This window comes from Hyla sarda, unplaced genomic scaffold, assembly GCF_029499605.1.
Source record: "Hyla sarda isolate aHylSar1 unplaced genomic scaffold, aHylSar1.hap1 scaffold_428, whole genome shotgun sequence".
NCBI classification, from domain to species: Eukaryota; Metazoa; Chordata; class Amphibia; order Anura; family Hylidae; genus Hyla; species Hyla sarda.
Genome location: NW_026610443.1, coordinates 162,539 through 184,334, shown reverse-complemented (window position 1 = coordinate 184,334; position 21,796 = coordinate 162,539). Strand labels below are relative to the sequence as shown.

At 43.3% G+C, this 21,796-nt stretch overlaps 12 pseudogenes; all 12 read left to right on the top strand.

Moving 5' to 3' along the window:
* Positions 1-1,360: 1,360 nt before the first annotated feature.
* LOC130334045 (U2 spliceosomal RNA) lies at positions 1,361-1,624 on the top strand (annotated as a pseudogene).
* A 1,480-nt stretch (positions 1,625-3,104) lies between these two features.
* LOC130334044 (U2 spliceosomal RNA) lies at positions 3,105-3,368 on the top strand (annotated as a pseudogene).
* Positions 3,369-4,843: 1,475 nt separating this feature from the next.
* Positions 4,844-5,107, top strand: LOC130334019 (U2 spliceosomal RNA; annotated as a pseudogene).
* A 1,478-nt stretch (positions 5,108-6,585) lies between these two features.
* LOC130334042 (U2 spliceosomal RNA) lies at positions 6,586-6,849 on the top strand (annotated as a pseudogene).
* Positions 6,850-8,326: 1,477 nt separating this feature from the next.
* On the top strand, positions 8,327-8,590 carry LOC130334128 (U2 spliceosomal RNA; annotated as a pseudogene).
* A 1,481-nt stretch (positions 8,591-10,071) lies between these two features.
* LOC130334041 (U2 spliceosomal RNA) lies at positions 10,072-10,335 on the top strand (annotated as a pseudogene).
* A 1,476-nt stretch (positions 10,336-11,811) lies between these two features.
* On the top strand, positions 11,812-12,075 carry LOC130334040 (U2 spliceosomal RNA; annotated as a pseudogene).
* A 1,482-nt stretch (positions 12,076-13,557) lies between these two features.
* LOC130334039 (U2 spliceosomal RNA) lies at positions 13,558-13,821 on the top strand (annotated as a pseudogene).
* Positions 13,822-15,301: 1,480 nt separating this feature from the next.
* On the top strand, positions 15,302-15,565 carry LOC130334037 (U2 spliceosomal RNA; annotated as a pseudogene).
* A 1,480-nt stretch (positions 15,566-17,045) lies between these two features.
* On the top strand, positions 17,046-17,310 carry LOC130334108 (U2 spliceosomal RNA; annotated as a pseudogene).
* A 1,479-nt stretch (positions 17,311-18,789) lies between these two features.
* Positions 18,790-19,053, top strand: LOC130334056 (U2 spliceosomal RNA; annotated as a pseudogene).
* A 1,481-nt stretch (positions 19,054-20,534) lies between these two features.
* Positions 20,535-20,799, top strand: LOC130334107 (U2 spliceosomal RNA; annotated as a pseudogene).
* Positions 20,800-21,796: the final 997 nt, after the last annotated feature.

The following is a 21,796-nucleotide window of genomic DNA, read 5'->3' as shown; positions in this document are numbered from 1 at the left end:
AGCGTTTTAATGACCATGTTTGCACACTGATTGGTGTAAAAAAATAAAATAAAACTAAATAATAATAATCTAGCACACCTGTGCAGGTTTGACATGACATGACAGGTAGCTGTCTTGTGGGTGGTGCTGAATCCTGTTAAATGACATGAGGGTCTCATGCCTATACACAAGGGTGTGTCATTGCTGTTGCTTGACCATGCATTGGTTTCTGTGGTCAGTGAATGATAAAAACAAAATTTACCATCCATTGATGGATGGGAAATCCGCCATGAGGCATTTGTTTTTAGAAACTGCTGCTCACAACCAATGTTGCAATGGAGTGTCTCCATCTGCTGGTGGTATTGGAAAGGCATTAGTGCTATGACAGGGTCTGAAGAAGAAGAAGAAGAAGAAGAAGAAGAAGACGGAAAAAAATATATATAAAAAGAAAAAGAGAGAGAGAGAGAGAGACTGACTTAGTGAGCGAGTGAGTGAGAGAGTGAGAGTGAGTGAGAGTGAATGAGTGAGTGAGTGATTGAGTGAGTGAGTGAGTGAGTGAGTGAGAACAAATGAGTTAAAGCAAGTGAGTGAGAGAGATCGAATGAATGAAAGTCTGAATGACAGAAAGAAAAAAGGATGAAGAAAGAAGCATGAAGAAAAAAAAATGTATATGGAGTTGCTGACATGAGTGCAATCTACAAAGCCGTTGAGGCTGATCCTCATGGGAGGATTATTGCACCAGGACCCTTAGCACTTTTAAAATGCCATTCAATGCCACGGGCTAGATGTAAACTGCAGATGACCATGTTGTGGTAGTTACCATGGATACCCAAGTGATGTGTGAGCTAACACATAGGCCCAACAGATTCCAAGAAGGCCAGAATCACCAGCGGCACCACCATCGATTGTCAGGTCACCCGGATTCAGCAAATACCAGAGTCCAAAATGATGCAGGTTTATACTGTTAATTTTCAGTTTATCGTTACAGTTGGTGTTATTCCATGTCGGAAGGGACGCAGCTACAGCCAGTGGGGTAACTAGAGACAGGCAGGCAGCTATGTGCAACAAAGGTAGGCGTGTTGTTTTCATATGCAGATCTGAAATATTGTCTTATATGCAAGAGGAGGAGTGATGGGGGTTCAGGCAAAAGCCAGGCTATGGATTGCATTGCTAAATGCTCCATCAGAGTGCAATGGTCGCCTGTCCTTTTTTTAAGTGATGATGTGGGTTTAGCCTGTGCTGTATGTATGTATGGGTGGCTGACTGCCACCCACCCAGAAAGTGTATGGGAGGCTGGTTGGCTGCCAGCCTTCCTTCCATTCCTATGAGTAATGTGAGTGCTCATGAAGGGGACATGGTTGGGTCCACCCCTTTCCCGGTTATCCCCTCTAGGCCTTTTGGCTTAGATCAAGTGTAAAAAAAGAAAGGATCTTGCGACAGATCGCATCCTGAGGCACGTTTTTTTTTGTGTGAATACTTGCACTTGGGTGACTTGTGAGCACATACTGATACATACGTTCCCTATCTGGGGACCATAAATTAAATGGATTTTTGAGAAAGGGAGCTGATTTGGAAGCTTGCTTCTGTCGCCCTATGCATTGACCCGATGTGGCAGTATCTTCGGGTAGTGAACAGTGCACCACCCCATTCCAGTGTTAAACAAGAAAGATTCTCATTTAATCCTCCGTGGGTGAGAATTTGAGTTTGAGAATTGGAGACCAAAATGATGAGTTGCACTGACTGGTTTATGAACGTCTATTCATTTAGCGTTTTAATGACCATGTTTGCACACTGATTGGTGTAAAAAAATAAAATAAAACTAAATAATAATAATCTAGCACACCTGTGCAGGTTTGACATGACATGACAGGTAGCTGTCTTGTGGGTGGTGCTGAATCCTGTTAAATGACATGAGGGTCTCATGCCTATACACAAGGGTGTGTCATTGCTGTTGCTTGACCATGCATTGGTTTCTGTGGTCAGTGAATGATAAAAACAAAATTTACCATCCATTGATGGATGGGAAATCCGCCATGAGGCATTTGTTTTTAGAAACTGCTGCTCACAACCAATGTTGCAATGGAGTGTCTCCATCTGCTGGTGGTATTGGAAAGGCATTAGTGCTATGACAGGGTCTGAAGAAGAAGAAGAAGAAGAAGAAGAAGAAGACGGAAAAAAATATATATAAAAAGAAAAAGAGAGAGAGAGAGAGAGACTGACTTAGTGAGCGAGTGAGTGAGAGAGTGAGAGTGAGTGAGAGTGAATGAGTGAGTGAGTGATTGAGTGAGTGAGTGAGTGAGTGAGTGAGAACAAATGAGTTAAAGCAAGTGAGTGAGAGAGATCGAATGAATGAAAGTCTGAATGACAGAAAGAAAAAAGGATGAAGAAAGAAGCATGAAGAAAAAAAAATGTATATGGAGTTGCTGACATGAGTGCAATCTACAAAGCCGTTGAGGCTGATCCTCATGGGAGGATTATTGCACCAGGACCCTTAGCACTTTTAAAATGCCATTCAATGCCACGGGCTAGATGTAAACTGCAGATGACCATGTTGTGGTAGTTACCATGGATACCCAAGTGATGTGTGAGCTAACACATAGGCCCAACAGATTCCAAGAAGGCCAGAATCACCAGCGGCACCACCATCGATTGTCAGGTCACCCGGATTCAGCAAATACCAGAGTCCAAAATGATGCAGGTTTATACTGTTAATTTTCAGTTTATCGTTACAGTTGGTGTTATTCCATGTCGGAAGGGACGCAGCTACAGCCAGTGGGGTAACTAGAGACAGGCAGGCAGCTATGTGCAACAAAGGTAGGCGTGTTGTTTTCATATGCAGATCTGAAATATTGTCTTATATGCAAGAGGAGGAGTGATGGGGGTTCAGGCAAAAGCCAGGCTATGGATTGCATTGCTAAATGCTCCATCAGAGTGCAATGGTCGCCTGTCCTTTTTTTAAGTGATGATGTGGGTTTAGCCTGTGCTGTATGTATGTATGGGTGGCTGACTGCCACCCACCCAGAAAGTGTATGGGAGGCTGGTTGGCTGCCAGCCTTCCTTCCATTCCTATGAGTAATGTGAGTGCTCATGAAGGGGACATGGTTGGGTCCACCCCTTTCCCGGTTATCCCCTCTAGGCCTTTTGGCTTAGATCAAGTGTAAAAAAAGAAAGGATCTTGCGACAGATCGCATCCTGAGGCACGTTTTTTTTTGTGTGAATACTTGCACTTGGGTGACTTGTGAGCACATACTGATACATACGTTCCCTATCTGGGGACCATAAATTAAATGGATTTTTGAGAAAGGGAGCTGATTTGGAAGCTTGCTTCTGTCGCCCTATGCATTGACCCGATGTGGCAGTATCTTCGGGTAGTGAACAGTGCACCACCCCATTCCAGTGTTAAACAAGAAAGATTCTCATTTAATCCTCCGTGGGTGAGAATTTGAGTTTGAGAATTGGAGACCAAAATGATGAGTTGCACTGACTGGTTTATGAACGTCTATTCATTTAGCGTTTTAATGACCATGTTTGCACACTGATTGGTGTAAAAAAATAAAATAAAACTAAATAATAATAATCTAGCACACCTGTGCAGGTTTGACATGACATGACAGGTAGCTGTCTTGTGGGTGGTGCTGAATCCTGTTAAATGACATGAGGGTCTCATGCCTATACACAAGGGTGTGTCATTGCTGTTGCTTGACCATGCATTGGTTTCTGTGGTCAGTGAATGATAAAAACAAAATTTACCATCCATTGATGGATGGGAAATCCGCCATGAGGCATTTGTTTTTAGAAACTGCTGCTCACAACCAATGTTGCAATGGAGTGTCTCCATCTGCTGGTGGTATTGGAAAGGCATTAGTGCTATGACAGGGTCTGAAGAAGAAGAAGAAGAAGAAGAAGAAGAAGAAGACGGAAAAAAATATATATAAAAAGAAAAAGAGAGAGAGAGAGAGAGACTGACTTAGTGAGCGAGTGAGTGAGAGAGTGAGAGTGAGTGAGAGTGAATGAGTGAGTGAGTGATTGAGTGAGTGAGTGAGTGAGAACAAATGAGTTAAAGCAAGTGAGTGAGAGAGATCGAATGAATGAAAGTCTGAATGACAGAAAGAAAAAAGGATGAAGAAAGAAGCATGAAGAAAAAAAAATGTATATGGAGTTGCTGACATGAGTGCAATCTACAAAGCCGTTAAGGCTGATCCTCATGGGAGGATTATTGCACCAGGACCCTTAGCACTTTTAAAATGCCATTCAATGCCACGGGCTAGATGTAAACTGCAGATGACCATGTTGTGGTAGTTACCATGGATACCCAAGTGATGTGTGAGCTAACACATAGGCCCAACAGATTCCAAGAAGGCCAGAATCACCAGCGGCACCACCATCGATTGTCAGGTCACCCGGATTCAGCAAATACCAGAGTCCAAAATGATGCAGGTTTATACTGTTAATTTTCAGTTTATCGTTACAGTTGGTGTTATTCCATGTCGGAAGGGACGCAGCTACAGCCAGTGGGGTAACTAGAGACAGGCAGGCAGCTATGTGCAACAAAGGTAGGCGTGTTGTTTTCATATGCAGATCTGAAATATTGTCTTATATGCAAGAGGAGGAGTGATGGGGGTTCAGGCAAAAGCCAGGCTATGGATTGCATTGCTAAATGCTCCATCAGAGTGCAATGGTCGCCTGTCCTTTTTTTAAGTGATGATGTGGGTTTAGCCTGTGCTGTATGTATGTATGGGTGGCTGACTGCCACCCACCCAGAAAGTGTATGGGAGGCTGGTTGGCTGCCAGCCTTCCTTCCATTCCTATGAGTAATGTGAGTGCTCATGAAGGGGACATGGTTGGGTCCACCCCTTTCCCGGTTATCCCCTCTAGGCCTTTTGGCTTAGATCAAGTGTAAAAAAAGAAAGGCTCTTGCGACAGATCGCATCCTGAGGCACGTTTTTTTTTGTGTGAATACTTGCACTTGGGTGACTTGTGAGCACATACTGATACATACGTTCCCTATCTGGGGACCATAAATTAAATGGATTTTTGAGAAAGGGAGCTGATTTGGAAGCTTGCTTCTGTCGCCCTATGCATTGACCCGATGTGGCAGTATCTTCGGGTAGTGAACAGTGCACCACCCCATTCCAGTGTTAAACAAGAAAGATTCTCATTTAATCCTCCGTGGGTGAGAATTTGAGTTTGAGAATTGGAGACCAAAATGATGAGTTGCACTGACTGGTTTATGAACGTCTATTCATTTAGCGTTTTAATGACCATGTTTGCACACTGATTGGTGTAAAAAAATAAAATAAAACTAAATAATAATAATCTAGCACACCTGTGCAGGTTTGACATGACATGACAGGTAGCTGTCTTGTGGGTGGTGCTGAATCCTGTTAAATGACATGAGGGTCTCATGCCTATACACAAGGGTGTGTCATTGCTGTTGCTTGACCATGCATTGGTTTCTGTGGTCAGTGAATGATAAAAACAAAATTTACCATCCATTGATGGATGGGAAATCCGCCATGAGGCATTTGTTTTTAGAAACTGCTGCTCACAACCAATGTTGCAATGGAGTGTCTCCATCTGCTGGTGGTATTGGAAAGGCATTAGTGCTATGACAGGGTCTGAAGAAGAAGAAGAAGAAGAAGAAGAAGAAGACGGAAAAAAATATATATAAAAAGAAAAAGAGAGAGAGAGAGAGACTGACTTAGTGAGCGAGTGAGTGAGAGAGTGAGAGTGAGTGAGAGTGAATGAGTGAGTGAGTGATTGAGTGAGTGAGTGAGTGAGTGAGTGAGAACAAATGAGTTAAAGCAAGTGAGTGAGAGAGATCGAATGAATGAAAGTCTGAATGACAGAAAGAAAAAAGGATGAAGAAAGAAGCATGAAGAAAAAAAAATGTATATGGAGTTGCTGACATGAGTGCAATCTACAAAGCCGTTGAGGCTGATCCTCATGGGAGGATTATTGCACCAGGACCCTTAGCACTTTTAAAATGCCATTCAATGCCACGGGCTAGATGTAAACTGCAGATGACCATGTTGTGGTAGTTACCATGGATACCCAAGTGATGTGTGAGCTAACACATAGGCCCAACAGATTCCAAGAAGGCCAGAATCACCAGCGGCACCACCATCGATTGTCAGGTCACCCGGATTCAGCAAATACCAGAGTCCAAAATGATGCAGGTTTATACTGTTAATTTTCAGTTTATCGTTACAGTTGGTGTTATTCCATGTCGGAAGGGACGCAGCTACAGCCAGTGGGGTAACTAGAGACAGGCAGGCAGCTATGTGCAACAAAGGTAGGCGTGTTGTTTTCATATGCAGATCTGAAATATTGTCTTATATGCAAGAGGAGGAGTGATGGGGGTTCAGGCAAAAGCCAGGCTATGGATTGCATTGCTAAATGCTCCATCAGAGTGCAATGGTCGCCTGTCCTTTTTTTAAGTGATGATGTGGGTTTAGCCTGTGCTGTATGTATGTATGGGTGGCTGACTGCCACCCACCCAGAAAGTGTATGGGAGGCTGGTTGGCTGCCAGCCTTCCTTCCATTCCTATGAGTAATGTGAGTGCTCATGAAGGGGACATGGTTGGGTCCACCCCTTTCCCGGTTATCCCCTCTAGGCCTTTTGGCTTAGATCAAGTGTAAAAAAAGAAAGGATCTTGCGACAGATCGCATCCTGAGGCACGTTTTTTTTTGTGTGAATACTTGCACTTGGGTGACTTGTGAGCACATACTGATACATACGTTCCCTATCTGGGGACCATAAATTAAATGGATTTTTGAGAAAGGGAGCTGATTTGGAAGCTTGCTTCTGTCGCCCTATGCATTGACCCGATGTGGCAGTATCTTCGGGTAGTGAACAGTGCACCACCCCATTCCAGTGTTAAACAAGAAAGATTCTCATTTAATCCTCCGTGGGTGAGAATTTGAGTTTGAGAATTGGAGACCAAAATGATGAGTTGCACTGACTGGTTTATGAACGTCTATTCATTTAGCGTTTTAATGACCATGTTTGCACACTGATTGGTGTAAAAAAATAAAATAAAACTAAATAATAATAATCTAGCACACCTGTGCAGGTTTGACATGACATGACAGGTAGCTGTCTTGTGGGTGGTGCTGAATCCTGTTAAATGACATGAGGGTCTCATGCCTATACACAAGGGTGTGTCATTGCTGTTGCTTGACCATGCATTGGTTTCTGTGGTCAGTGAATGATAAAAACAAAATTTACCATCCATTGATGGATGGGAAATCCGCCATGAGGCATTTGTTTTTAGAAACTGCTGCTCACAACCAATGTTGCAATGGAGTGTCTCCATCTGCTGGTGGTATTGGAAAGGCATTAGTGCTATGACAGGGTCTGAAGAAGAAGAAGAAGAAGAAGAAGAAGACGGAAAAAAATATATATAAAAAGAAAAAGAGAGAGAGAGAGAGAGACTGACTTAGTGAGCGAGTGAGTGAGAGAGTGAGAGTGAGTGAGAGTGAATGAGTGAGTGAGTGATTGAGTGAGTGAGTGAGTGAGTGAGTGAGAACAAATGAGTTAAAGCAAGTGAGTGAGAGAGATCGAATGAATGAAAGTCTGAATGACAGAAAGAAAAAAGGATGAAGAAAGAAGCATGAAGAAAAAAAAATGTATATGGAGTTGCTGACATGAGTGCAATCTACAAAGCCGTTGAGGCTGATCCTCATGGGAGGATTATTGCACCAGGACCCTTAGCACTTTTAAAATGCCATTCAATGCCACGGGCTAGATGTAAACTGCAGATGACCATGTTGTGGTAGTTACCATGGATACCCAAGTGATGTGTGAGCTAACACATAGGCCCAACAGATTCCAAGAAGGCCAGAATCACCAGCGGCACCACCATCGATTGTCAGGTCACCCGGATTCAGCAAATACCAGAGTCCAAAATGATGCAGGTTTATACTGTTAATTTTCAGTTTATCGTTACAGTTGGTGTTATTCCATGTCGGAAGGGACGCAGCTACAGCCAGTGGGGTAACTAGAGACAGGCAGGCAGCTATGTGCAACAAAGGTAGGCGTGTTGTTTTCATATGCAGATCTGAAATATTGTCTTATATGCAAGAGGAGGAGTGATGGGGGTTCAGGCAAAAGCCAGGCTATGGATTGCATTGCTAAATGCTCCATCAGAGTGCAATGGTCGCCTGTCCTTTTTTTAAGTGATGATGTGGGTTTAGCCTGTGCTGTATGTATGTATGGGTGGCTGACTGCCACCCACCCAGAAAGTGTATGGGAGGCTGGTTGGCTGCCAGCCTTCCTTCCATTCCTATGAGTAATGTGAGTGCTCATGAAGGGGACATGGTTGGGTCCACCCCTTTCCCGGTTATCCCCTCTAGGCCTTTTGGCTTAGATCAAGTGTAAAAAAAGAAAGGATCTTGCGACAGATCGCATCCTGAGGCACGTTTTTTTTTGTGTGAATACTTGCACTTGGGTGACTTGTGAGCACATACTGATACATACGTTCCCTAGCTGGGGACCATAAATTAAATGGATTTTTGAGAAAGGGAGCTGATTTGGAAGCTTGCTTCTGTCGCCCTATGCATTGACCCGATGTGGCAGTATCTTCGGGTAGTGAACAGTGCACCACCCCATTCCAGTGTTAAACAAGAAAGATTCTCATGTAATCCTCCGTGGGTGAGAATTTGAGTTTGAGAATTGGAGACCAAAATGATGAGTTGCACTGACTGGTTTATGAACGTCTATTCATTTAGCGTTTTAATGACCATGTTTGCACACTGATTGGTGTAAAAAAATAAAATAAAACTAAATAATAATAATCTAGCACACCTGTGCAGGTTTGACATGACATGACAGGTAGCTGTCTTGTGGGTGGTGCTGAATCCTGTTAAATGACATGAGGGTCTCATGCCTATACACAAGGGTGTGTCATTGCTGTTGCTTGACCATGCATTGGTTTCTGTGGTCAGTGAATGATAAAAACAAAATTTACCATCCATTGATGGATGGGAAATCCGCCATGAGGCATTTGTTTTTAGAAACTGCTGCTCACAACCAATGTTGCAATGGAGTGTCTCCATCTGCTGGTGGTATTGGAAAGGCATTAGTGCTATGACAGGGTCTGAAGAAGAAGAAGAAGAAGAAGAAGAAGAAGAAGACGGAAAAAAATATATATAAAAAGAAAAAGAGAGAGAGAGAGAGAGAGACTGACTTAGTGAGCGAGTGAGTGAGAGAGTGAGAGTGAGTGAGAGTGAATGAGTGAGTGAGTGATTGAGTGAGTGAGTGAGTGAGTGAGAACAAATGAGTTAAAGCAAGTGAGTGAGAGAGATCGAATGAATGAAAGTCTGAATGACAGAAAGAAAAAAGGATGAAGAAAGAAGCATGAAGAAAAAAAAATGTATATGGAGTTGCTGACATGAGTGCAATCTACAAAGCCGTTGAGGCTGATCCTTATGGGAGGATTATTGCACCAGGACCCTTAGCACTTTTAAAATGCCATTCAATGCCACGGGCTAGATGTAAACTGCAGATGACCATGTTGTGGTAGTTACCATGGATACCCAAGTGATGTGTGAGCTAACACATAGGCCCAACAGATTCCAAGAAGGCCAGAATCACCAGCGGCACCACCATCGATTGTCAGGTCACCCGGATTCAGCAAATACCAGAGTCCAAAATGATGCAGGTTTATACTGTTAATTTTCAGTTTATCGTTACAGTTGGTGTTATTCCATGTCGGAAGGGACGCAGCTACAGCCAGTGGGGTAACTAGAGACAGGCAGGCAGCTATGTGCAACAAAGGTAGGCGTGTTGTTTTCATATGCAGATCTGAAATATTGTCTTATATGCAAGAGGAGGAGTGATGGGGGTTCAGGCAAAAGCCAGGCTATGGATTGCATTGCTAAATGCTCCATCAGAGTGCAATGGTCGCCTGTCCTTTTTTTAAGTGATGATGTGGGTTTAGCCTGTGCTGTATGTATGTATGGGTGGCTGACTGCCACCCACCCAGAAAGTGTATGGGAGGCTGGTTGGCTGCCAGCCTTCCTTCCATTCCTATGAGTAATGTGAGTGCTCATGAAGGGGACATGGTTGGGTCCACCCCTTTCCCGGTTATCCCCTCTAGGCCTTTTGGCTTAGATCAAGTGTAAAAAAAGAAAGGATCTTGCGACAGATCGCATCCTGAGGCACGTTTTTTTTTGTGTGAATACTTGCACTTGGGTGACTTGTGAGCACATACTGATACATACGTTCCCTATCTGGGGACCATAAATTAAATGGATTTTTGAGAAAGGGAGCTGATTTGGAAGCTTGCTTCTGTCGCCCTATGCATTGACCCGATGTGGCAGTATCTTCGGGTAGTGAACAGTGCACCACCCCATTCCAGTGTTAAACAAGAAAGATTCTCATTTAATCCTCCGTGGGTGAGAATTTGAGTTTGAGAATTGGAGACCAAAATGATGAGTTGCACTGACTGGTTTATGAACGTCTATTCATTTAGCGTTTTAATGACCATGTTTGCACACTGATTGGTGTAAAAAAATAAAATAAAACTAAATAATAATAATCTAGCACACCTGTGCAGGTTTGACATGACATGACAGGTAGCTGTCTTGTGGGTGGTGCTGAATCCTGTTAAATGACATGAGGGTCTCATGCCTATACACAAGGGTGTGTCATTGCTGTTGCTTGACCATGCATTGGTTTCTGTGGTCAGTGAATGATAAAAACAAAATTTACCATCCATTGATGGATGGGAAATCCGCCATGAGGCATTTGTTTTTAGAAACTGCTGCTCACAACCAATGTTGCAATGGAGTGTCTCCATCTGCTGGTGGTATTGGAAAGGCATTAGTGCTATGACAGGGTCTGAAGAAGAAGAAGAAGAAGAAGAAGAAGAAGACGGAAAAAAATATATATAAAAAGAAAAAGAGAGAGAGAGAGAGAGACTGACTTAGTGAGCGAGTGAGTGAGAGAGTGAGAGTGAGTGAGAGTGAATGAGTGAGTGAGTGATTGAGTGAGTGAGTGAGTGAGTGAGAACAAATGAGTTAAAGCAAGTGAGTGAGAGAGATCGAATGAATGAAAGTCTGAATGACAGAAAGAAAAAAGGATGAAGAAAGAAGCATGAAGAAAAAAAAATGTATATGGAGTTGCTGACATGAGTGCAATCTACAAAGCCGTTGAGGCTGATCCTCATGGGAGGATTATTGCACCAGGACCCTTAGCACTTTTAAAATGCCATTCAATGCCACGGGCTAGATGTAAACTGCAGATGACCATGTTGTGGTAGTTACCATGGATACCCAAGTGATGTGTGAGCTAACACATAGGCCCAACAGATTCCAAGAAGGCCAGAATCACCAGCGGCACCACCATCGATTGTCAGGTCACCCGGATTCAGCAAATACCAGAGTCCAAAATGATGCAGGTTTATACTGTTAATTTTCAGTTTATCGTTACAGTTGGTGTTATTCCATGTCGGAAGGGACGCAGCTACAGCCAGTGGGGTAACTAGAGACAGGCAGGCAGCTATGTGCAACAAAGGTAGGCGTGTTGTTTTCATATGCAGATCTGAAATATTGTCTTATATGCAAGAGGAGGAGTGATGGGGGTTCAGGCAAAAGCCAGGCTATGGATTGCATTGCTAAATGCTCCATCAGAGTGCAATGGTCGCCTGTCCTTTTTTTAAGTGATGATGTGGGTTTAGCCTGTGCTGTATGTATGTATGGGTGGCTGACTGCCACCCACCCAGAAAGTGTATGGGAGGCTGGTTGGCTGCCAGCCTTCCTTCCATTCCTATGAGTAATGTGAGTGCTCATGAAGGGGACATGGTTGGGTCCACCCCTTTCCCGGTTATCCCCTCTAGGCCTTTTGGCTTAGATCAAGTGTAAAAAAAGAAAGGATCTTGCGACAGATCGCATCCTGAGGCACGTTTTTTTTTGTGTGAATACTTGCACTTGGGTGACTTGTGAGCACATACTGATACATACGTTCCCTATCTGGGGACCATAAATTAAATGGATTTTTGAGAAAGGGAGCTGATTTGGAAGCTTGCTTCTGTCGCCCTATGCATTGACCCGATGTGGCAGTATCTTCGGGTAGTGAACAGTGCACCACCCCATTCCAGTGTTAAACAAGAAAGATTCTCATTTAATCCTCCGTGGGTGAGAATTTGAGTTTGAGAATTGGAGACCAAAATGATGAGTTGCACTGACTGGTTTATGAACGTCTATTCATTTAGCGTTTTAATGACCATGTTTGCACACTGATTGGTGTAAAAAAATAAAATAAAACTAAATAATAATAATCTAGCACACCTGTGCAGGTTTGACATGACATGACAGGTAGCTGTCTTGTGGGTGGTGCTGAATCCTGTTAAATGACATGAGGGTCTCATGCCTATACACAAGGGTGTGTCATTGCTGTTGCTTGACCATGCATTGGTTTCTGTGGTCAGTGAATGATAAAAACAAAATTTACCATCCATTGATGGATGGGAAATCCGCCATGAGGCATTTGTTTTTAGAAACTGCTGCTCACAACCAATGTTGCAATGGAGTGTCTCCATCTGCTGGTGGTATTGGAAAGGCATTAGTGCTATGACAGGGTCTGAAGAAGAAGAAGAAGAAGAAGAAGAAGAAGAAGAAGACGGAAAAAAATATATATAAAAAGAAAAAGAGAGAGAGAGAGAGAGACTGACTTAGTGAGCGAGTGAGTGAGAGAGTGAGAGTGAGTGAGAGTGAATGAGTGAGTGAGTGATTGAGTGAGTGAGTGAGTGAGTGAGAACAAATGAGTTAAAGCAAGTGAGTGAGAGAGATCGAATGAATGAAAGTCTGAATGACAGAAAGAAAAAAGGATGAAGAAAGAAGCATGAAGAAAAAAAAATGTATATGGAGTTGCTGACATGAGTGCAATCTACAAAGCCGTTAAGGCTGATCCTCATGGGAGGATTATTGCACCAGGACCCTTAGCACTTTTAAAATGCCATTCAATGCCACGGGCTAGATGTAAACTGCAGATGACCATGTTGTGGTAGTTACCATGGATACCCAAGTGATGTGTGAGCTAACACATAGGCCCAACAGATTCCAAGAAGGCCAGAATCACCAGCGGCACCACCATCGATTGTCAGGTCACCCGGATTCAGCAAATACCAGAGTCCAAAATGATGCAGGTTTATACTGTTAATTTTCAGTTTATCGTTACAGTTGGTGTTATTCCATGTCGGAAGGGACGCAGCTACAGCCAGTGGGGTAACTAGAGACAGGCAGGCAGCTATGTGCAACAAAGGTAGGCGTGTTGTTTTCATATGCAGATCTGAAATATTGTCTTATATGCAAGAGGAGGAGTGATGGGGGTTCAGGCAAAAGCCAGGCTATGGATTGCATTGCTAAATGCTCCATCAGAGTGCAATGGTCGCCTGTCCTTTTTTTAAGTGATGATGTGGGTTTAGCCTGTGCTGTATGTATGTATGGGTGGCTGACTGCCACCCACCCAGAAAGTGTATGGGAGGCTGGTTGGCTGCCAGCCTTCCTTCCATTCCTATGAGTAATGTGAGTGCTCATGAAGGGGACATGGTTGGGTCCACCCCTTTCCCGGTTATCCCCTCTAGGCCTTTTGGCTTAGATCAAGTGTAAAAAAAGAAAGGATCTTGCGACAGATCGCATCCTGAGGCACGTTTTTTTTTGTGTGAATACTTGCACTTGGGTGACTTGTGAGCACATACTGATACATACGTTCCCTATCTGGGGACCATAAATTAAATGGATTTTTGAGAAAGGGAGCTGATTTGGAAGCTTGCTTCTGTCGCCCTATGCATTGACCCGATGTGGCAGTATCTTCGGGTAGTGAACAGTGCACCACCCCATTCCAGTGTTAAACAAGAAAGATTCTCATTTAATCCTCCGTGGGTGAGAATTTGAGTTTGAGAATTGGAGACCAAAATGATGAGTTGCACTGACTGGTTTATGAACGTCTATTCATTTAGCGTTTTAATGACCATGTTTGCACACTGATTGGTGTAAAAAAATAAAATAAAACTAAATAATAATAATCTAGCACACCTGTGCAGGTTTGACATGACATGACAGGTAGCTGTCTTGTGGGTGGTGCTGAATCCTGTTAAATGACATGAGGGTCTCATGCCTATACACAAGGGTGTGTCATTGCTGTTGCTTGACCATGCATTGGTTTCTGTGGTCAGTGAATGATAAAAACAAAATTTACCATCCATTGATGGATGGGAAATCCGCCATGAGGCATTTGTTTTTAGAAACTGCTGCTCACAACCAATGTTGCAATGGAGTGTCTCCATCTGCTGGTGGTATTGGAAAGGCATTAGTGCTATGACAGGGTCTGAAGAAGAAGAAGAAGAAGAAGAAGAAGAAGACGGAAAAAAATATATATAAAAAGAAAAAGAGAGAGAGAGAGAGAGACTGACTTAGTGAGCGAGTGAGTGAGAGAGTGAGAGTGAGTGAGAGTGAATGAGTGAGTGAGTGATTGAGTGAGTGAGTGAGTGAGTGAGTGAGAACAAATGAGTTAAAGCAAGTGAGTGAGAGAGATCGAATGAATGAAAGTCTGAATGACAGAAAGAAAAAAGGATGAAGAAAGAAGCATGAAGAAAAAAAAATGTATATGGAGTTGCTGACATGAGTGCAATCTACAAAGCCGTTGAGGCTGATCCTCATGGGAGGATTATTGCACCAGGACCCTTAGCACTTTTAAAATGCCATTCAATGCCACGGGCTAGATGTAAACTGCAGATGACCATGTTGTGGTAGTTACCATGGATACCCAAGTGATGTGTGAGCTAACACATAGGCCCAACAGATTCCAAGAAGGCCAGAATCACCAGCGGCACCACCATCGATTGTCAGGTCACCCGGATTCAGCAAATACCAGAGTCCAAAATGATGCAGGTTTATACTGTTAATTTTCAGTTTATCGTTACAGTTGGTGTTATTCCATGTCGGAAGGGACGCAGCTACAGCCAGTGGGGTAACTAGAGACAGGCAGGCAGCTATGTGCAACAAAGGTAGGCGTGTTGTTTTCATATGCAGATCTGAAATATTGTCTTATATGCAAGAGGAGGAGTGATGGGGGTTCAGGCAAAAGCCAGGCTATGGATTGCATTGCTAAATGCTCCATCAGAGTGCAATGGTCGCCTGTCCTTTTTTTAAGTGATGATGTGGGTTTAGCCTGTGCTGTATGTATGTATGGGTGGCTGACTGCCACCCACCCAGAAAGTGTATGGGAGGCTGGTTGGCTGCCAGCCTTCCTTCCATTCCTATGAGTAATGTGAGTGCTCATGAAGGGGACATGGTTGGGTCCACCCCTTTCCCGGTTATCCCCTCTAGGCCTTTTGGCTTAGATCAAGTGTAAAAAAAGAAAGGATCTTGCGACAGATCGCATCCTGAGGCACGTTTTTTTTTGTGTGAATACTTGCACTTGGGTGACTTGTGAGCACATACTGATACATACGTTCCCTATCTGGGGACCATAAATTAAATGGATTTTTGAGAAAGGGAGCTGATTTGGAAGCTTGCTTCTGTCGCCCTATGCATTGACCCGATGTGGCAGTATCTTCGGGTAGTGAACAGTGCACCACCCCATTCCAGTGTTAAACAAGAAAGATTCTCATTTAATCCTCCGTGGGTGAGAATTTGAGTTTGAGAATTGGAGACCAAAATGATGAGTTGCACTGACTGGTTTATGAACGTCTATTCATTTAGCGTTTTAATGACCATGTTTGCACACTGATTGGTGTAAAAAAATAAAATAAAACTAAATAATAATAATCTAGCACACCTGTGCAGGTTTGACATGACATGACAGGTAGCTGTCTTGTGGGTGGTGCTGAATCCTGTTAAATGACATGAGGGTCTCATGCCTATACACAAGGGTGTGTCATTGCTGTTGCTTGACCATGCATTGGTTTCTGTGGTCAGTGAATGATAAAAACAAAATTTACCATCCATTGATGGATGGGAAATCCGCCATGAGGCATTTGTTTTTAGAAACTGCTGCTCACAACCAATGTTGCAATGGAGTGTCTCCATCTGCTGGTGGTATTGGAAAGGCATTAGTGCTATGACAGGGTCTGAAGAAGAAGAAGAAGAAGAAGAAGAAGAAGACGGAAAAAAATATATATAAAAAGAAAAAGAGAGAGAGAGAGAGAGACTGACTTAGTGAGCGAGTGAGTGAGAGAGTGAGAGTGAGTGAGAGTGAATGAGTGAGTGAGTGATTGAGTGAGTGAGTGAGTGAGTGAGTGAGAACAAATGAGTTAAAGCAAGTGAGTGAGAGAGATCGAATGAATGAAAGTCTGAATGACAGAAAGAAAAAAGGATGAAGAAAGAAGCATGAAGAAAAAAAAATGTATATGGAGTTGCTGACATGAGTGCAATCTACAAAGCCGTTGAGGCTGATCCTCATGGGAGGATTATTGCACCAGGACCCTTAGCACTTTTAAAATGCCATTCAATGCCACGGGCTAGATGTAAACTGCAGATGACCATGTTGTGGTAGTTACCATGGATACCCAAGTGATGTGTGAGCTAACACATAGGCCCAACAGATTCCAAGAAGGCCAGAATCACCAGCGACACCACCATCGATTGTCAGGTCACCCGGATTCAGCAAATACCAGAGTCCAAAATGATGCAGGTTTATACTGTTAATTTTCAGTTTATCGTTACAGTTGGTGTTATTCCATGTCGGAAGGGACGCAGCTACAGCCAGTGGGGTAACTAGAGACAGGCAGGCAGCTATGTGCAACAAAGGTAGGCATGTTGTTTTCATATGCAGATCTGAAATATTGTCTTATATGCAAGAGGAGGAGTGATGGGGGTTCAGGCAAAAGCCAGGCTATGGATTGCATTGCTAAATGCTCCATCAGAGTGCAATGGTCGCCTGTCCTTTTTTTAAGTGATGATGTGGGTTTAGCCTGTGCTGTATGTATGTATGGGTGGCTGACTGCCACCCACCCAGAAAGTGTATGGGAGGCTGGTTGGCTGCCAGCCTTCCTTCCATTCCTATGAGTAATGTGAGTGCTCATGAAGGGGACATGGTTGGGTCCACCCCTTTCCCGGTTATCCCCTCTAGGCCTTTTGGCTTAGATCAAGTGTAAAAAAAGAAAGGATCTTGCGACAGATCGCATCCTGAGGCACGTTTTTTTTTTGTGTGAATACTTGCACTTGGGTGACTTGTGAGCACATACTGATACATACGTTCCCTATCTGGGGACCATAAATTAAATGGATTTTTGAGAAAGGGAGCTGATTTGGAAGCTTGCTTCTGTCGCCCTATGCATTGACCCGATGTGGCAGTATCTTCGGGTAGTGAACAGTGCACCACCCCATTCCAGTGTTAAACAAGAAAGATTCTCATTTAATCCTCCTTGGGTGAGAATTTGAGTTTGAGAATTGGAGACCAAAATGATGAGTTGCACTGACTGGTTTATGAACGTCTATTCATTTAGCGTTTTAATGACCATGTTTGCACACTGATTGGTGTAAAAAAATAAAATAAAACTAAATAATAATAATCTAGCACACCTGTGCAGGTTTGACATGACATGACAGGTAGCTGTCTTGTGGGTGGTGCTGAATCCTGTTAAATGACATGAGGGTCTCATGCCTATACACAAGGGTGTGTCATTGCTGTTGCTTGACCATGCATTGGTTTCTGTGGTCAGTGAATGATAAAAACAAAATTTACCATCCATTGATGGATGGGAAATCCGCCATGAGGCATTTGTTTTTAGAAACTGCTGCTCACAACCAATGTTGCAATGGAGTGTCTCCATCTGCTGGTGGTATTGGAAAGGCATTAGTGCTATGACAGGGTCTGAAGAAGAAGAAGAAGAAGAAGAAGAAGAAGAAGACGGAAAAAAATATATATAAAAAGAAAAAGAGAGAGAGAGAGAGAGACTGACTTAGTGAGCGAGTGAGTGAGAGAGTGAGAGTGAGTGAGAGTGAATGAGTGAGTGAGTGATTGAGTGAGTGAGTGAGTGAGTGAGAACAAATGAGTTAAAGCAAGTGAGTGAGAGAGATCGAATGAATGAAAGTCTGAATGACAGAAAGAAAAAAGGATGAAGAAAGAAGCATGAAGAAAAAAAAATGTATATGGAGTTGCTGACATGAGTGCAATCTACAAAGCCGTTGAGGCTGATCCTCATGGGAGGATTATTGCACCAGGACCCTTAGCACTTTTAAAATGCCATTCAATGCCACGGGCTAGATGTAAACTGCAGATGACCATGTTGTGGTAGTTACCATGGATACCCAAGTGATGTGTGAGCTAACACATAGGCCCAACAGATTCCAAGAAGGCCAGAATCACCAGCGACACCACCATCGATTGTCAGGTCACCCGGATTCAGCAAATACCAGAGTCCAAAATGATGCAGGTTTATACTGTTAATTTTCAGTTTATCGTTACAGTTGGTGTTATTCCATGTCGGAAGGGACGCAGCTACAGCCAGTGGGGTAACTAGAGACAGGCAGGCAGCTATGTGCAACAAAGGTAGGCGTGTTGTTTTCATATGCAGATCTGAAATATTGTCTTATATGCAAGAGGAGGAGTGATGGGGGTTCAGGCAAAAGCCAGGCTATGGATTGCATTGCTAAATGCTCCATCAGAGTGCAATGGTCGCCTGTCCTTTTTTTAAGTGATGATGTGGGTTTAGCCTGTGCTGTATGTATGTATGGGTGGCTGACTGCCACCCACCCAGAAAGTGTATGGGAGGCTGGTTGGCTGCCAGCCTTCCTTCCATTCCTATGAGTAATGTGAGTGCTCATGAAGGGGACATGGTTGGGTCCACCCCTTTCCCGGTTATCCCCTCTAGGCCTTTTGGCTTAGATCAAGTGTAAAAAAAGAAAGGATCTTGCGACAGATTGCATCCTGAGGCACGTTTTTTTTTGTGTGAATACTTGCACTTGGGTGACTTGTGAGCACATACTGATACATACGTTCCCTATCTGGGGACCATAAATTAAATGGATTTTTGAGAAAGGGAGCTGATTTGGAAGCTTGCTTCTGTCGCCCTATGCATTGACCCGATGTGGCAGTATCTTCGGGTAGTGAACAGTGCACCACCCCATTCCAGTGTTAAACAAGAAAGATTCTCATTTAATCCTCCGTGGGTGAGAATTTGAGTTTGAGAATTGGAGACCAAAATGATGAGTTGCACTGACTGGTTTATGAACGTCTATTCATTTAGCGTTTTAATGACCATGTTTGCACACTGATTGGTGTAAAAAAATAAAATAAAACTAAATAATAATAATCTAGCACACCTGTGCAGGTTTGACATGACATGACAGGTAGCTGTCTTGTGGGTGGTGCTGAATCCTGTTAAATGACATGAGGGTCTCATGCCTATACACAAGGGTGTGTCATTGCTGTTGCTTGACCATGCATTGGTTTCTGTGGTCAGTGAATGATAAAAACAAAATTTACCATCCATTGATGGATGGGAAATCCGCCATGAGGCATTTGTTTTTAGAAACTGCTGCTCACAACCAATGTTGCAATGGAGTGTCTCCATCTGCTGGTGGTATTGGAAAGGCATTAGTGCTATGACAGGGTCTGAAGAAGAAGAAGAAGAAGAAGAAGAAGAAGACGGAAAAAAATATATATAAAAAGAAAAAGAGAGAGAGAGACTGACTTAGTGAGCGAGTGAGCGAGTGAGTGAGAGAGTGAGAGTGAGTGAGAGTGAATGAGTGAGTGAGTGATTGAGTGAGTGAGTGAGTGAGTGAGAACAAATGAGTTAAAGCAAGTGAGTGAGAGAGATGATCGAATGAATGAAAGTCTGAATGACAGAAAGAAAAAAGGATGAAGAAAGAAGCATGAAGAAAAAAAAATGTATATGGAGTTGCTGACATGAGTGCAATCTACAAAGCCGTTGAGGCTGATCCTCATGGGAGGATTATTGCACCAGGACCCTTAGCACTTTTAAAATGCCATTCAATGCCACGGGCTAGATGTAAACTGCAGATGACCATGTTGTGGTAGTTACCATGGATACCCAAGTGATGTGTGAGCTAACACATAGGCCCAACAGATTCCAAGAAGGCCAGAATCACCAGCGGCACCACCATCGATTGTCAGGTCACCCGGATTCAGCAAATACCAGAGTCCAAAATGATGCAGGTTTATACTGTTAATTTTCAGTTTATCGTTACAGTTGGTGTTATTCCATGTCGGAAGGGACGCAGCTACAGCCAGTGGGGTAACTAGAGACAGGCAGGCAGCTATGTGCAACAAAGGTAGGCGTGTTGTTTTCATATGCAGATCTGAAATATTGTCTTATATGCAAGAGGAGGAGTGATGGGGGTTCAGGCAAAAGCCAGGCTATGGATTGCATTGCTAAATGCTCCATCAGAGTGCAATGGTCGCCTGTCCTTTTTTTAAGTGATGATGTGGGTTTAGCCTGTGCTGTATGTATGTATGGGTGGCTGACTGCCACCCACCCAGAAAGTGTATGGGAGGCTGGTTGGCTGCCAGCCTTCCTTCCATTCCTATGAGTAATGTGAGTGCTCATGAAGGGGACATGGTTGGGTCCACCCCTTTCCCGGTTATCCCCTCTAGGCCTTTTGGCTTAGATCAAGTGTAAAAAAAGAAAGGATCTTGCGACAGATCGCATCCTGAGGCACGTTTTTTTTTTGTGTGAATACTTGCACTTGGGTGACTTGTGAGCACATACTGATACATACGTTCCCTATCTGGGGACCATAAATTAAATGGATTTTTGAGAAAGGGAGCTGATTTGGAAGCTTGCTTCTGTCGCCCTATGCATTGACCCGATGTGGCAGTATCTTCGGGTAGTGAACAGTGCACCACCCCATTCCAGTGTTAAACAAGAAAGATTCTCATTTAATCCTCCGTGGGTGAGAATTTGAGTTTGAGAATTGGAGACCAAAATGATGAGTTGCACTGACTGGTTTATGAACGTCTATTCATTTAGCGTTTTAATGACCATGTTTGCACACTGATTGGTGTAAAAAAATAAAATAAAACTAAATAATAATAATCTAGCACACCTGTGCAGGTTTGACATGACATGACAGGTAGCTGTCTTGTGGGTGGTGCTGAATCCTGTTAAATGACATGAGGGTCTCATGCCTATACACAAGGGTGTGTCATTGCTGTTGCTTGACCATGCATTGGTTTCTGTGGTCAGTGAATGATAAAAACAAAATTTACCATCCATTGATGGATGGGAAATCCGCCATGAGGCATTTGTTTTTAGAAACTGCTGCTCACAACCAATGTTGCAATGGAGTGTCTCCATCTGCTGGTGGTATTGGAAAGGCATTAGTGCTATGACAGGGTCTGAAGAAGAAGAAGAAGAAGAAGAAGAAGACGGAAAAAAATATATATAAAAAGAAAAAGAGAGAGAGAGAGAGAGACTGACTTAGTGAGCGAGTGAGTGAGAGAGTGAGAGTGAGTGAGAGTGAATGAGTGAGTGAGTGATTGAGTGAGTGAGTGAGTGAGTGAGAACAAATGAGTTAAAGCAAGTGAGTGAGAGAGATCGAATGAATGAAAGTCTGAATGACAGAAAGAAAAAAGGATGAAGAAAGAAGCATGAAGAAAAAAAAATGTATATGGAGTTGCTGACATGAGTGCAATCTACAAAGCCGTTGAGGCTGATCCTCATGGGAGGATTATTGCACCAGGACCCTTAGCACTTTTAAAATGCCATTCAATGCCACGGGCTAGATGTAAACTGCAGATGACCATGTTGTGGTATTTACCATGGATACCCAAGTGATGTGTGAGCTAACACATAGGCCCAACAGATTCCAAGAAGGCCAGAATCACCAGCGGCACCACCATCGA